Source organism: Eubalaena glacialis, chromosome 12 (assembly GCF_028564815.1).
Source record: "Eubalaena glacialis isolate mEubGla1 chromosome 12, mEubGla1.1.hap2.+ XY, whole genome shotgun sequence".
In the NCBI taxonomy this organism is placed as follows: domain Eukaryota; kingdom Metazoa; phylum Chordata; class Mammalia; order Artiodactyla; family Balaenidae; genus Eubalaena; species Eubalaena glacialis.
The window spans coordinates 103,672,008-103,688,698 of NC_083727.1; the positions used below are offsets into that span (position 1 = coordinate 103,672,008).

The 16,691-nt window shown below is 38.3% G+C and overlaps 1 long non-coding RNA gene across 1 annotated transcript in view; it reads left to right on the forward strand.

The window, feature by feature from the left end:
• Window positions 1–5,344, forward strand: part of LOC133102667 (uncharacterized) — a 110,674-nt gene extending 105,330 nt beyond the window's left edge. Inside the window, exon 3 of the long non-coding RNA XR_009703033.1 lies at window positions 5,301–5,344. This is a non-coding gene — a long non-coding RNA (uncharacterized LOC133102667). The remainder of the gene's footprint in view (window positions 1–5,300) is intronic.
• The last annotated feature ends 11,347 nt before the right edge of the window (window positions 5,345–16,691 follow it).

A 16,691-nucleotide genomic window follows, 5' to 3' on the forward strand; every position in this document is an offset into this window, starting at 1 on the left:
AAAAGAATTGAGGACAGTCTCAGAGACTTCTGGGACAACATTAAATGCACCAACATTCATATTATAGGGGTCCCAGGAGACGAAGAGAAAAAGAAAGGGACTGAGAAAATATTTGAAGAGATTAGAGTTGAAAATTTCCGTAATATGGGAAAGGAAATAGTTAATCAAGTCCAGGAAACTCATAGAGTCCCATACAGGATAAACCCAAGGAGAAACACGCCAAGACACATATTAATCAAACTATCAAAAATTAAATATAAAGAAAAAATATTAAAAGCAGCAAGGGAAAAACAACAAATAACATACAAGGGAATCCCCATAAGGTTAACAGCTGATCTTTCAGCAGAAACTCTGCAAGCTAGAAGGGAGTGGCAGGACATATTTAAAGTGATGAAAGGGAAAAACCTACAGCCAGGATTACTCTACCCAGCAAGGATCTCATGAAGATGCGAAGGATAAATTAAAACCTTTACACACAAGCAAAAGCTAAGAGAATTCAGCACCACCAAACCAGCTTTACAACAAATGCTAAAGGAACTTCTCTGGGCAGGAAACACAAGAGAAGGAAAAGACCTACAATAACAAACCCAAAACAATTAAGAAAATGGTAATAGGAACACACATATTGATAATTACCTTAAATGTAAATGGAACAAACGCTCCAACCAAAAGCCATAGACTGGCTGAATGGATACAAAAACAAGACCCGTATATATGCTATCCACAAGAGACCCACTACAGCCCTAGGGACACATACAGACCGAAAGTGAGGGGATGGAAAAAGATATTCCATACAAATGGAAATCAAAAGAAAGCTGGAGTAGCAATTCTCATATCAGAAAAAATAGACTTTAAAATAAAGACTATTACAAGAGACAAAGAAGGACACTACATAATGATCAAGGGATCAATCCAAGAAGAGGCTATAACAATTGTAAATATTTATGCACTGAACATAGGAGCACCTCAATACATAAGGCAAATGCTAAAAGTCATAAAAGAAGAAATCGACAGTAACACAATCATAGTAGGGGACTTTAACACCCCAATTTCACCAATGGACAGATCATCCAAAATGAAAATAAATAAGGAAACACAAGCTTTAAATGATACATTACACAAGATGGACTTAATTGATATTTATAGGACGTTCCATCCAAAAACAACAGAATACACTTTCTTCTCAAGTGCTCATGGAACATTGTCCAGGATAGATCATATCTTGGGTCACAAATCAAGCCTTGGTAAATTTAAGAAAATTGAAATCATATCAAGTATCTTTTCCGACCACAACGCTATGAGACTAGATATCAATTACAGGAAAAAAATCTATAAAAAAACAAACACATAGAGGCTAAACAATACACTACTAAATAACCAAGAGATGACTGAATAAATCAAAGAGAAAATAAAAAATTACCTAGAAATAAATGACAATAAAAACACGATGACCCAAAACCTATGAAACGCATCAAAAGCAGTTCTAAGAGGGAAGTTTATAGCAATACAATCCTAAATTAAGAAACAAGAAACATCTCAAATAAACAACCTAACCTTACACCTAAAGCAATTAGAGAAAGAAGAACAAAAAAATTCCAAAGTTAGCAGAAGGAAAGAAATCATAAAGATCAGATCAGAAATAAATGAAAAAGAAATGAAGGAAACAATAGCAAAGATCCATAAAACTAAAAGCTGTTTCTTTGAGAAGATAAACAAAATTAATAAACCATTAGCCAGACTCATCAAGAAAAAAAGGGAGAAGACTCAAATCAATAGAATTACAAATGAAAAAGGAGAAGTAACAACTGACACTGCAGAAATACAAAGGATCCTGAGAGATTACTACAAGCAACTATATGCCAATACAATGGACAACCTTGAAGAAACGGACACATTCTTAGAAAAGCACAACCTTCTGAGACTGAACCAGGAAGAAATAGAAAATATAAACAGACCAATCACAAGCACTGAAATTGAGACTGTGATTAAAAATCTTCACAAACAAAAGCCCAGGACCAGAAGGCTTCACAGGCAAATTCTATCAAACATTTAGAGAAGAGCTAACATCTATCCTTCTCAAACTCTTCCAAAATACAGCAGAGGGAAGAAGAGTCCCAAACTCATTCTATGAGTCCACCGTCACCCTGATGCCAAAACCAGACAAAGATGTCACAAAGAAAGAAAACTACAGGCCAATATCACTGATGAACATAGATGCAAAAATCCTCAACAAAATACTAGGAAACAGAATCGAACAGCACATTAAAAGGATCATACACCATGATCAAGTGGGGTTTATCCCAGGAATGCAAGGATTCTTCAATATACGCAAACCAATCAATGTGATAAACCATATTAACAAATTGAAGGAGAAAAACAATATGATCATCTCAATCGATGCAGAAAAAGCTTTTGACAAAATTCAACACCCATTTATGATAAAAACCCTCCAGAAAGTAGGCATAGACGGAACTTACCTCAACATAATAAAAGCCATATATGACAAACCCACAGCCAACATTGTTCTCAATGGGGAAAAACTGAAACCATTTCCTCTTAGATCAGGAACAAAACAAGGTTGCCCACTCTCACCACTATTATTCAACATAGCTTTGGAATTTTTAGCCACAGCAATCAGTGAAGAAAAAGAAATAAAAGGAATCCAAATTGGAAAAGAACAAGTAAAGCTGTCACTGTTTGCAGATGACATGATACTATACATACAGAATCCTAAAGATGTTACCAGAAAACTACTAGAGCTAATCAATGAATTTGGTAAAGTAGCAGGATACAAAATGAATGCACAGAAATCTCTTGCATTCCTATACACTAATGATGAAAAATCTGAAAGAGAAATTAAGGAAACACTCCCATTTACCATTGCAACAAAAAGAATAAAATACCTAGGAATAAAGCTACATAAAGAGACAAAAGACCTGTATGCAGAAAACTATAAGACACTGATGAAAGAAATTAAAGATGATACAAACAGATGGAGAGATATACCAAGTCACTGGATTGGAAGAAGCAACATTTTGAAAATGATTATACTACCCAAAGCAATCTACAGATTCAGTGCAATCCCTATCAAACTACCAATGGCATTTTTCACAGAACTGGAAGAAAAAATTTCACGATTTGTATGGAAACACAAAAGACTCCACGTACCCAAAGCAATCTTGAGAAAGAAATACGGAGCTGGAGGTATCAGGCTCCCTGACTTCAGACTATACTACAAAGCTACAGTAATCAAGACAGTATGGTACTGGCACAAAAACAGAAATATAGATCAATTGAACAGGATAGAAAGCCCAGAGATAAACTCACGCACATATGGTCATCTTATTTTTGATAAAGGAGGCAAGAATTTACAATGGAGAAAAGACAGCCTCTTCAATAAGTGGTGCTGGGAAAAATGGACAGCTACATGTACAAGAATGAAATTAGAACACTCCCTAAAACCATACACAAAAATAAACTCATAATGGATTAAAGACCTAAATGTAAGGCCAGACACTATCAAACTCTTAGAGGAAAACATAGGCAGAACACTCTATGACATCAGTCACAGCAACATCCTTTTTGACCCACCTCCTAGAGAAATGGGAAAAAAAACAAAAATAAACAAATGGGACCTAATGAAACTTAAAAGCTTTTGCACAGCAAAGGAAACCATAAACAAGACAAAAAGACAACCCTCGAATGGAAGAAAATATTTGCAAATGAAGCAACTGACAAAGAATTAATCTCCAAAATTTACAAGCAGGTCATGCAGCTCAATATCAGAAAACAAACAACCCAATCCAAAAATGGGCAGAAGACCTAAATAGACATTTCTCCAAAGAAGATACACAGATTGCCAACAAACACATGAAGTGATGCTCAACATCACTAATCGGTAGAGAAATGCAAATCAAAACTACAATGAGGTATCACCTCATACCAGTCAGACTGGCCATTATCAAAAACTCTACAAACAATAAATGCTGGAGAGGGTGTGGAGAAAAGGGAACCCTCTTGCACTGTTGGTGGGAATGTAAACTGATACAGCCACTATGGAGAACAATATGGAGGTTCCTTAAAAAACTAAAAATAGAACTACCATACGACCCAGCAATCCCACTACTGGGCATATACCCTGAGAAAACCATAATTCAAAAAGAGTCATGTACCACAATGTTCACTGCAGCTCTACTATTTACAATAGCCAGGACACGGAAGCAACTTAAGTGTCCATCGACAGGTGAATGGATAAAGAAGATGTGGCACATATATACAATGGAATATTACTCAGCCATAAAAAGAAACGAAATGGAGTTATTTGTAGTGAGGTGGATGGACCTAGAGTCTGTCATACAGAGTGAAGTAAGTCAGAAAGAGAAAAACAAATACCGTATTCTAACACATATATATGGAATCTAAAAATTTTTTTTAAAATGGTTCTGAAGAACCTAGGGGCAGGATAGGAATAAAGACGCAGACATAGAGAATGGACTTGAGGACACAGGGAGGGGGAAGAATAAGCTGGGACGAAGTGAGAGTGTGGCATGGGCTTATATATACTACCAAATGTAAAATAGATAGCTAGTGGGAAGCAGCCGCATAGCACTGGGAGATCAGCTCGGTGCTTTGTGACCACCTAGAGGGGTGGGATAGGGAGGGTGGGAGGGAGATGCAAGAGGGAGGAGATATGGGGATATATGTATATGTATAACTGATTCACTTTGTTATAAAGCAGAGACTAATACGCCATTGTAAAGCAATTTTACGCCATTAAAGATGTTAAAAAAGATAGTATATGAGCCTCTTCTGAGAACAACTTTTTTATAGTTTGGGGAGTTTTTGAGCCATGTAAATATTCACATATTAAAAATAAAATTATATCAAAGGGGATGAAAAAACCCTAATCTTTAATTCAATCAGAAGATACTGAACACAATTTTATACTACTGTGATAACACAAACACACATTTTATAAAAAGGTTATTCAAATAAGTCTTCAACATATTTCTCAGACTATATACCCTTCATGAGATATTTTTCTCGGGGTAAAGGAAAACAAAAACAACATGAACATTACTTAGCAGGTTTGTTGTTGGTTCTTAAAGTTATTTTTGTGTGTGTGTCTATTGTAGGATAAAGCAAGTGAGTAAATATTGGTGGTATTAGGATTCAAGTTTCTTATTGTGGGAAAAGCAGTATATAAATATGGAATGGGGAAGGTCAGGACCCCTGAGGTCTGGATTTGAAGTGGAGTTACCAGCATGAACTCATGATTTTAAAAATATATACATTCCTAGCTCTGTCCACTGAAGAGGCCCAGAAGCAATGTTATCCAGAGGTAATGAACATACTAGTGCCAAGACCTTGGTTTCAAAGTACTGTTCATCACTGAAAGCAAGGAATGTTCCCTGGAAAAATGGCTGATTCCAGATCAGGAACAGAGAATGTACAAGGTGAGCCTGGAACATCTTATGTCAGAAAGCAAAGAAAGTGTGCAGAGAATGGTAAGTACAGGTCAAAAGGAAAAGCAGCAAGCATGAAGGGCCAAATATGGGACAATTTGGGAATTTTAAAAATTGAAAAAAAAAACAAATTGGATTTTAAACCTTCTGTGGGTCCATAGAGATACTAAAAAAGGGGGTCTTTTCTTCACAAAAGAATGCCAGCTAATAAATGAAGAAGGAATAATAAAATTAGGAAATCACTATTTTGCAGTCTCCAATGTGGCTCAGACAAGGATCGTCAATGCATGCTAAAACCACTGGGTGAAATGTGCTGGGGAGTGTAATATTCACATGGTACCAAAATGTTATCCCAGAGATTACTTATTAATCATTTAGGAAAAAGCATACCTTTAAAATGAAAAAAAAAAAATTGGCAGACATCCCCTGATGATTAGTGATGCTGAGCATATTTTCATGTGCCTGTTGGCCATCTGCGTTTCCTCTTTGGAAAAATGTCTTTTCAATTCGTCTGCCCGTTTTCTAATCAGGTTGTTTGTTTTTTTGATGTCGAATCATATGAGCTGTTTATATATGTTGGATATTAATCCCTTATCGATCATATCATTTGAAACTATTTTCTCCCATTCAGTAAGTTGTCTTTTTGTTTTGTCGACGGTTTCCTTTGCTGTGCAAAAGCTTTTAAGTTTAATTAGGTCCCAGTGTATTTTATTGCATAATATACTGTTTCGAATGTAGGGATTGTTTTCCATTTGGTAAAGATAAAGATTTGGCTTTTATGAATTCTTTTCTCTCTCTGCAGAACCAACTTACAATAATGGTATTACAGGTAGTCAACCCCATAAAAACCCACCACAGGAAGCGAATTGAAAAGTAGCCACAACAAGTAAACCAAAGAAGAAAGCAAACTGAAACAATTCATGCATATGGACAAGAACCTTTGCTTTTTAATCCTTTTTTCTCATGTAATAATTAGCACAAGGCTTTTTATATGACAGGGGCTTGTCATAGTTTAAGGTCCAGCCAAGTAACTGTGGGTTACTAAGACTGACTCAGAAATAGGGCAATGTGGGGATAAAGTTCCCTGAACATGGAACAAGACAGAAAAGCACTTGATAATTAGGGCTAGAATTCCTAATTAGGAATAGAGCTCCCAGTGATAGATGCTACATCCCAAAGTGTGGGCCGCCAGTGGGGATGGTAAATACCTGGTGTCATTCTGCCCCTCCTTTTTCAACACCCACTGTAGACATCTTTTTTTTTTCTTGGCCACATCACGCGGCTTGTGGGATCTTAGTTCCCCGACCAGGGATTGAACTGGGGCCCTTGGCAGTGAAAGCATGGAGTCCTAACCATTGGACTGCCAGGGAATTCCTAGACATCAATTTTTCATCACCATATTTTCCCCTATTGGGTTGGAATGGGTTGGAATTTGTCTCAAACCAGTGCTCAAAGTCACCACCAACAATTAATTGAAAATACATTTCACAGGAATAAGAACTACAGTTTTAAAATTCTTGTTTCAGATGAAGGCTAGAATTGCAAGCAGAGGAAGGGCCGTATCCCCACAGCTTTGAGAGGAAGCTTGCCAGGCTGGCAGCCAGGCAGGGATGAAAAATGCTCAACAGCCGTTAAATTAGAAAGTGAACTAAAGTATGGAGGAGCAGCAAAAAATAATTTCCTTCTACATTGCAGCGTGTAGCATATATGACAAGCATACAGGTTGCAAACTAAGCAAGAACAAGAGGGCTGCCCCGCTTCATAGCAGCAAGTTGCTGATGGAGATATCCTAAAGCCAGTCTGAACCAGATGGCTACAAAGGTGTTATTTCAGGGTTTTCACGGGGCTGCTGGGATCTGCTAACCTGTGGTGTTTGAAATAAATTCAAGAGAATTCTTGATTATGGTTTCCCTGACTCCTTTATAAATAACACCTATGCTTTTCCACTCTTTGAAATTCCACCATTATCAATTTTTTTTCAAAACTAAGCTTTTAGGCGCAAAAAAAGGATATACCATAAAGTGGTTTGAAATTATATGTAAAATAACATGTTTTCAAGAAATGTTTGTGCAGTATTTTTTGTTTGCAAAATATTTTTTATTGCAAACATCCTAGCTAATTATCTTTCCTAGTTATTCAGGGGTTGGCTTACACTTATATTACATATGTGAAAAACAAGACAGAGAGATAAGTTCAACCTGAGTTAACTAAAATTTGCATGCTTCTTAGCCAATGGAAATTAAAATAACTTGCCCAAATTATACAGTAAATCAATCATCTGGACATGATGAAAAACCTTCAGCCTCTGAAGCTCCAGCTCATTTCACTGAACCATTCCGTCTTTCATAAGGATTTTATGACTTTGTATATATTGATTTTTTTCTTGAAAGAGTAAAGTCTCCCTTTTAAATTCCATAGTAAAGTGTTTATTTATCAAAACTAGAATTGTTGAGTATTTAGGAAATAAGGATATCATTTGTTTGTTCTGCATCTCTATCTCCTATACTCCCAACTTCACCATCTCTTTCTCCATAGCTTATAAACATAAATTTGCCCAAGAGTCTTCAACTTTAGGAAATCTCCTGACTCTGTGACTTCATCTATGTATTACTTTATTACTCCTTTTCTTTGCAGTCAAATTTTTTGACAGAGTGGTCTGTATTCACTGTCTTCCTTCTGGCACTACCCAATCACTCCTCAATCCACTGAAATTTACTCTTTCCCAACCAATCAACTGATATGTTCTATTAAAGTGTATCAGTAGATCTTATTCAACTTGCATAACTGAAAAGTATACCAACTGCTGTACAACATAGCACCTGTAGTGTGGTACTGCAATGTGCACTTAAAATTTTGTTAATAGAGTAGATCATGCTAAGTGTTTTTACCACAAAAAAATTAAAAGGGACACAGAGAAACTTTTGGAGGTGACAGATATGTCTATTATCATAATAGTAGCGATGTCTTTGCAGGTGTATGCATATGCCAAACCCAACAAATTGTGTGCATTAACTATGTGAAATTTTTTGTATATAAATTATACTTCAATATTTTTTTTTAAAAGTGTATCAATAGCCTCAATTATCCCCAACTCCAAAGGGCACTTTAAGAATTTATCTCTCAGGATCGACTGATGCATCTGACTTTGTTGAATTCTCTCTTTCTCCCTATTTTGGGCCCTGTCCATTCCTTCCTTATCGCTTTCATGAACTCCTCTGCTTTGTCTCTTTTCTAAATGTTGGAGTTTCTGAGTTCCATCCTTGGTTCACTGTTTTTTTCATGACAGAGCTTCTCTTTGGACTGTCATCTACTCTCAGGATTTTAACTATTTCTGTATCCTAGTGATTTCCAAAACTAAATCTCTATCCATGACCTTTTCTCCAGGTTTCAGACTCCTATTTACAAATACCTGTTAGACATTTCCAATCTTGTGAGATCCACAGGCTAATATACAAAGAACATTTTACCCTCAATCCTGTTCCTTTCATATTCCCTGTCATTTAATAAATCAACATTCACCAAATCTTAAACCTGAGAGTTTGCTAGTCTTCCATATTCAATTAATCAACAAGTTCCTTCAGTTATAACTCCTAAGCTTTTATTAATCTTGTCTTCTCTGCATCTACTATCTCCAACATAGTTTAGTTTCTGATAATTTTAATTCTGTTCTACTTGAGTTTCTTGTTTCTAGTCTTGACTTCTTCAAATTTATCCACTGCACCAAAGCCATAATAACCTGTGTGAAACAAAAGCTGACAATCATTCTTCTTCTTACAGCCCCCAAAGCTCTCCTATGACAGAATAAAGTCCAAGCTTATAAAAGTGGCTACAAAGACCTTCATAACCCTGCTTCCATTACCAAAATGTTTATAGTTTCCCATTCACACAGAACTTTATTAAGCCTTGACTGTAGGCTCTGTCTGGAACATTTTTCTGGTCTCTCCCCATGGCAGTTATTAGTACTATTCACCACCATTTCTAAATATTCTCCTCCTGGTCCATAGTAGGATAGCATCCCCTACTTCCTTGAAGTTAACCATGATCATGTGACTTGCTTTGACCAATGAAAGGTGAGTAAAAGCAATGTGTGTCACATCTAAGCAGAAGCTTTTAGGACCAGATGTGCGATTTTCCATCTCCCTTCCTTCTGCCATGGCAACTATCTACATTCCAGGGAGTGGAGTATATGTCAGCTTCAGTCCCTGAATCAGGGCAGTATCCTGAGATGGACATGAAGTATAAAGGAGAAATAAACCTGTGTTGTTTGCTTTAAGCCCTTAAGAATTTTGAGATATTTATTACTGCAGCATTTTCTAAGCTATCCTGACACACACATCTTATTCTAATCTTTTATCTGGCTAATTATTACACATGCTTCCAATTTTACTTGGTTGTTGCCTCCTTTCAGAAAGTTTTTTTTTTTTTTAATTTCTAAGGTTTCCTCAACTGTAAAATGGGGATAATAGGGCTGCTATAGGATTAGAAAGGTTAATTTACATAGAATATTTAAATGGTAAGTATCTAGATATTGGCTTAATAAAATGTGCCTTTTTAAGTGGTTGCTATTATGATATGACTCTATCAGTTCACTGATTCCCATCTTTCCATTTTGCATTAAATTCATATGTATAACTCATATCCTTTATAAAAGATCAAGCTAGCCAATATCTTTCCCCAAATAACTCTCTTCGTCAAAATACCAACATTATAATTGCCAGTTTGGGGACTGGAAATGTCCAGAATAAAAAAGGAGAGGGTGCAGACACCATAGCCAAGCTTCAGCTTCGGTGAGTGGTCAGGGTGTTCATGTGATCAATGTCTCTGAGCTTCATTTTCCTCAACTGTAATATAAAAATAGTAATATGTAAAGTTTTGTTTGTTTTGGTTTGGGGGCTGCTTTTTAGGATTGAAGTAAACAACACACAGAAAGAGATAAAGAGTTTAGCATCCTATCTGGCACAGAGTGATGTCACAACATGCAATTCTCATTCCTAGTTGCTATTATGTTCATCATCTGTCATCTCCAATCCTAAAGAAAGTTTGTCCTCCTGGAACTATGATTAGGTTGTAACTGTGCCTTGCCTCTGCTACAATTTCCAGGACTAGAAGCTCCCTGAGGGCAGGTATTCCCACTGCATTACATTTATCAAGAATGCTGAATACAGGGCTCAGTAAATATTTATTGAATTTATTGAATCAAATGTCTTGCTTAGTAACCCAAATCCATACGATGAGTCATTGTCTTGAGGACAGAGGTGGGGCTACATTTGGAGATGGCACAAATCCCGGTCCTCTCGCAGTGGGGAGACAGCCGCCTTGGCATGCTATTTGTCTAGGAAATTGCCCGTCCATCTGAATTGCTGGAGTTGCCACCTACGATGTTAGTGATTATTCACAAATACTAAGCACACATCTGTATCAAGAGAATGATGGGTGTGTCTTCTGGACAGTGAGATACCAACTACCTTATCTGCAAGCTTCAGTTGACTGGAGAATTCCAAACACATGGAAGTTGAACTCTCTGCTCCTGTTTTCACATGGCGGCCGCGACATTGTGCCCATGCAGCCACACACACAAAGTGCCAGAAAGTACTTGTTGAGCGCTACGGGAAAGCAACCCGTGCAGTGACTGACAAAAGACTATATTATAAAATGAGAAATTCTGTCACTCACTATAGAAAACCTCATGGAAACAATTAGCATTGACATTTGAGAATTTGGGAACCTGGCTATAAAAGCATAATGTATTTTGTCTGCACTTCATGCTTTGATCAACGTTCAGCAGAGAATGGGAGCTCTAAAACAATCTATAGAAACATAAGAACCTGCAAAACAACCACAACCAGGAGGAAAAATAAGAGAAAACTTCTCAGAATATTGGATGCGGTAAAATAAGCCACACAGAAAAATTCATCAATAGCTTCCTATGAACTAGTATTAAAGGGAATTCATGATTCTTTTTCCCAGCCACATGGTTCAGATAAAGAGACCCCTAGGACTAAGGTCACATGAATATCATGACAGTCAAGTGCGAAAGAGACAATTTGTCCTTTTTGATGTGATGCCTGACTTGTTCAAGTTTGCCCTCTGGATGCTATAATCATTGCAGGGATCTCAAATGATCACAGGAAGGGAAAACCAGAGGCCTTCATCCTACACAGGAAAGATATGCCATTTGGCAGGACACTGGCCCCTCAGGCCACACCAGCACTTTCGGGCTGTGACCCCCAACGACAGGGCTGTCGGCTCCATGTGAGCTTCGCGTTTTGCCTCAATGTGCAAATGCACTAGTCTCCTTCCTACCTGATCACACGCAGGTTCCAATTAAAGCAGCTGAAATGAAGACTTTGGATTTAATGGAAATGTTTTTATTAACCAAAATAAATACATTCATACAGTAATTTTTGAAAGTACATTATTTTTGGTCTAGTTTGCGTTTTGCTTATTTTCTCAGGCACAAGAGAAACTCTTTCTGGCCAAAAAAAGAAGTATTCAAAAAGAAAACGTGGAGGGAAAAGCAACAGTTACAAGAATATTTTGTTCAGACCTCTTCCTGAAACTTTATTTGGAAACTCATTTTAGAAAACATAACACATAATCTACTAAAAACTTTTAAAGTGACTGGGAATTTTTATTCTCAGTCCCAATGTTCTGACCAAAACTTTCTCTTCTGGCTCTAATGGCCAAATTCTGCATTGACAAATGCTTTTCTATCCACAGCCTCTCTGGATTTCATGGTAGATAAAGTTATTCCAAGATTTTAGAAATTGGATGACTTTTTGGTTTATTATGATTCTGTGACAAATGAGATTCTGTGAAGAGAGCAGTGAACTATCTAATTTCTCCAGTGACTTTTTTTTTCTGGCCCAAACAATTAATTAAATTTTGTTGACATAGAAACGTTGGTTGCTTACTTGTATTGCTTAGTGTGTCAGAATCAACAAAGAAGAAAAAAAGCTGGACTTTGAAATTACCCTGGGGATTGAGTTCTGACTCAATGTCTCACCAGTTGCATGAAAGCTACATAACAACTCTGAAATCTAGTTTTCTTTCCTTTCCTTCCCTCCCCTCCTCTCCCCTACATTTTCCTCCTCTTTCCTTTCCTTCTTCCTTCCTTCTTTTCCCTTCTTTCCTTCCCTCCCTCTCTCTTTTTCTCCCTCCCTCTCTCCCTTCCTTTCTTCCTCTTTCTCTTTCCTTCCCTGTCTGTCTAGCTATTTATCTATCTATTATCTACCATCTATTTATCGAGAACTATCTACATCAAAGGATCATAAGCATATGAGAAGCACTTTGAACAGTGCCTGGAACATAGTAGGTCCTCCATAAACATTAGTTTCTGTTCGTTTCACCATTTTGCCATCTGAGCAAACCCAGTGTGCTGACGTGTGGAACATTCAAGTAGCCTGCTCACACTTTGGTGTGTATCAGAATCACCTGGAAGTCTTGTTAAACCCGGATCCCTAGGTCCCACCCCTAGAAATTCTGGTCCAGCAGGTCTCGGGGTAGCCCTGAGAATTTGTACTTCTAACAAATGCCCAGGTGATATTAATGCTGCTGGCCCATGGACGTACTGTGAGTGTCACAGACAGTTCTAACAGATGGCAAACATGTTGCTTCTTGAAACCGTGGGTTAAATCCATTTCACCTGCCTTGACTAATCAAGGTGGTTCTAAAAATTGCATGGGGATTTCCCTGGTGGCGTAGTGGTTGAGAATCCGCCTGCCCATGCAGGGGACACGGGTTCGAGCCCTGGTCCGGGAAGATCCCACATGCTGCGGAGCAACTAAGCCTGTGCGCCACAACTACTGAGCCTGCACTCTAGAGCCCACGAGCCACAACTACTGAGTCTGCATGCCACAATTACTGAAGCCCATGCTCCACAACAAGAGAAGCCACTTCAATGAGAAACCCACGCACCGCAACAAAGAGTAGCCCCCACTCGCCGCAACTAGAGAAAGCCCGCGTGCAGCAACGCAGACCCAACACAGCCAAAAAAAAAAAAAAAAAAGACTTGCGTGTCCTCCAAGAGGCGTGTAGCCTAAACAAGAAGATGTTTGCCCGAGTTGTTTTCTAGGAACTTGGAGTCAGCTGTGTCCAGTTTGAGCTGAGCTGGTTAAGACTGGATAGGTCCACTTACCCCCGAAAGGGGCGTGCATGAGTGTTCGGTGACCTTTTGACATCAAAGGGCCACAAACTCCACCCTCAGAGCAACGTGCAGAGGGTCGGTAGCCCTGCAAACCTCAGCATCTGAGCATTTTGGCTTGCTGTGCACCGGGCAAAAGGAACCTGGCTGGGTAAAAATCTCTTGGGCCAACTCCAATTGGTCGGTGTGCTCTGTTAGAAGATTCTGAGGCCATATCAAGTCTGGGTGAGATTGTGGTTTATTTATTTATTTATTTATTTATTATTTATTCATTTATTTAAGTATAGTTGATTTACAACATCATGTTAAGTGAGATTGTGTTTTTGGAGTGCAGAGTGTGTAACGTTCCCAGCTTTTAAATTGAGTGCATATCCAATGCTTTGCTAGGCTTCAGTATTAGACGTCCTTACTTTTCACTTGTAAGGTGAGAGGGTCATTTGTTATTAAAGCTTTCTTGCTTCTTCATATTCATTATCAAATTAATTTATGTATATCCATGCATGACCTACTCTTTAATTTTAAGAAAAAAGCGTATTTTCAAGTGGGTCAGTTCATTGGTCGATTACACGTATGCGGGGAATCATTTAATATGGCTGCTTAATAAAGGAAGGACTGCTATGAAATTCATCCTCTGCAAGCTCTAGAGCAGAGGTCCCCAACTTTTTTGGCACCAGGGACCGGTTTCGTGGAAGACAGTTTTTCCACGGACAGGGTGGGGACGGCTCAGGCGGTGATGTGAGCGATGGGGGCGATGGGGAGTGACAGATGAAGCTTCGCTCGCTGGCCTGCCGCTCACCTCCAGCTGTGCGGCCCGGTTCCTAACAGGCTGTGGACCGGTACCAGTCCACGGCCCGGGGGATTGGGGACCCCTGCTCTAGAGAATTTAGTTGATGGTAAAAGCAGGAGTTTCCGCCCTCCCAGGGTGTTGTTGTATTTATGTATGTTGTATGTATTTATGAAAATGGATAATCAAAGCCGTTTTGAAGTGTCATTCATTCTACTCCTTTTATGTGTGCGAAGTTTCCTCTTTGAAATAACCTATTTGTTTGTGTTGATAGAAATTAATTTGGCACTTGCAAATGTTGCTTCAAGGATAGTACTATCAGTTGTTTTTAAGCTTTCTTAGGCTCTTGGACCACTCACATTGTCATGAGCACCACGGAGGGAAATCTCCTGGTATTTGTTTTGCTCTGCATCTTACAGAGCTGTCTTTGAGATCAAAGAGATTCCTGTGTGAGAAGGAGGTCCACGGAGTACAGGGTGAACAGGCAGCTGATGCCAAACAGGCAGGGGAGTCTGGCTGCGGAGACCAACCTCCAAGTCACCAAAAATATCATCAGCTGACTTACGGAAACAAGAATCACAGGATTATAGCGTTTTGAAGCCCAATGGTACCCTGGAGGAAAGCCTAAGCTGACATTTTTATTTCACATCTAATTATACTGAGGGAGAGAGAGCATACCGAGGCCACAAAGCCAATTGCAAAAAAAAAAAAGTTTATTAAAATAATCACAAGTAATGCTACCAGAAACCCTTAGAGTCCTGGTCCAAGCTAGAGTTTTCCAGAATAAAAATCAAGTGACACGTGCACCATTAAGCAGGCAAATATAAGTGGGGAAGGTTTGAGATGCTACGCGAAGGAGAAAAACAAGAGTCAAGAGTCCTATGCCAAAAAAAAAATGGAAATGAGATTTATCACCATACTCCTTTTATTTATGTCTACATGCATGTTAAGAATGAATTGGAGAAATAGTCACTGAAAAAGTCCTTTCTACTGGGACATCTTTTGTTCTTTTTAGGAACAACTTTCACCAAAGTGTGTCTGCTTTCTGTGGTGACTTCCAGGCCATTAGATTCAACAAAAGACCTATGAAAAGATGACTCTGATCACCAGGATTAAAAAAGCATTAAGATAGGATCCTTTTTAAAGAGACTGGGGAGAACACGAAGGAAAAATTTTGCTAACTTTATACTCTAGTGTATACTCTAGTGTATAGTGTGGTATTCAGCACTAACTGTGGTCCATACCTGGCTTCACCACAAGACTTATGAAGTTGAGATCACAGTTCTAAAATAGACCTTATCCAAGCAGATCTGTAGACTTTGGATCTACAAATTAGAATAAATACAGTAAAACTGTGTAAAGCTACAAGTTAATACGCACACACTGGCAAATAAGGCCCCCAGAATTAAACCCTACAGAAGGAAACTCAAATTGCCATATTTACCATACGGTGAGTAAACATTTGCCTCCTTTGCCAATTGCTGATGTAGGTACTTGAACAATGTAGGTACCTGTTGACTTATAAGGTTGACATTGATTTCCTGGTTGCTGTGAGAGATGGTTAAAATTTATTTCACGCTCTAACCAAAAGGCTCATATCTCTACTCTGGGAGGAGTAGGTGGCTTACATGACTGAAGGCCAGGGTGCTCTCTGTGTGATCAGGCCCTGCCAGTGTGTTTGTTTGAATCATTCCTAACAAAGTTAGTGTTACTCTAGGTAACCAGGAATTGTTTTTTTGGATATCATACTGTTGCACTGGCATATATACCAGTATTCAAGAGGAGGAAACGATAATATAAAATTAGCAAGTAGGTGCTTTGGTATATATCCTAGGTGGACTACTCACTATTTCCTAAACAACCATGCTCTTTCACAGCCATGTTAATTACTCCATCCTGGCTGCTTAGAAATACCCATTCTTTTCCCAACAATACACTCTTATTTGCCCCTGAATCCTGAGGTTCCTTTCTCGTTCCTTAAGTATTAGAGAATACTATATTTATAGCATTAGAAATTGCTTTTCTCATTTAACAAAATATTTAGGAGATCATTCCATATTCCATCACGCTATATCAGCATATAGTATTTTTAATCCACTACAGGTTTTCCATCAGATAATCTATTTATCTTCTTATTGAAGGATATTACTTGTGTCCACTGTTTGTACAATTACACAGAAGGCTGGAAAGCTTGAGTTTGTGGGTATGTATCTCTGAACACCTGTGAAAGTACAACTAGAAACTGCTGGGTTAAAGAACATATTTATGTTAAATTTTGGTAACAATTTCCAAATTGCTC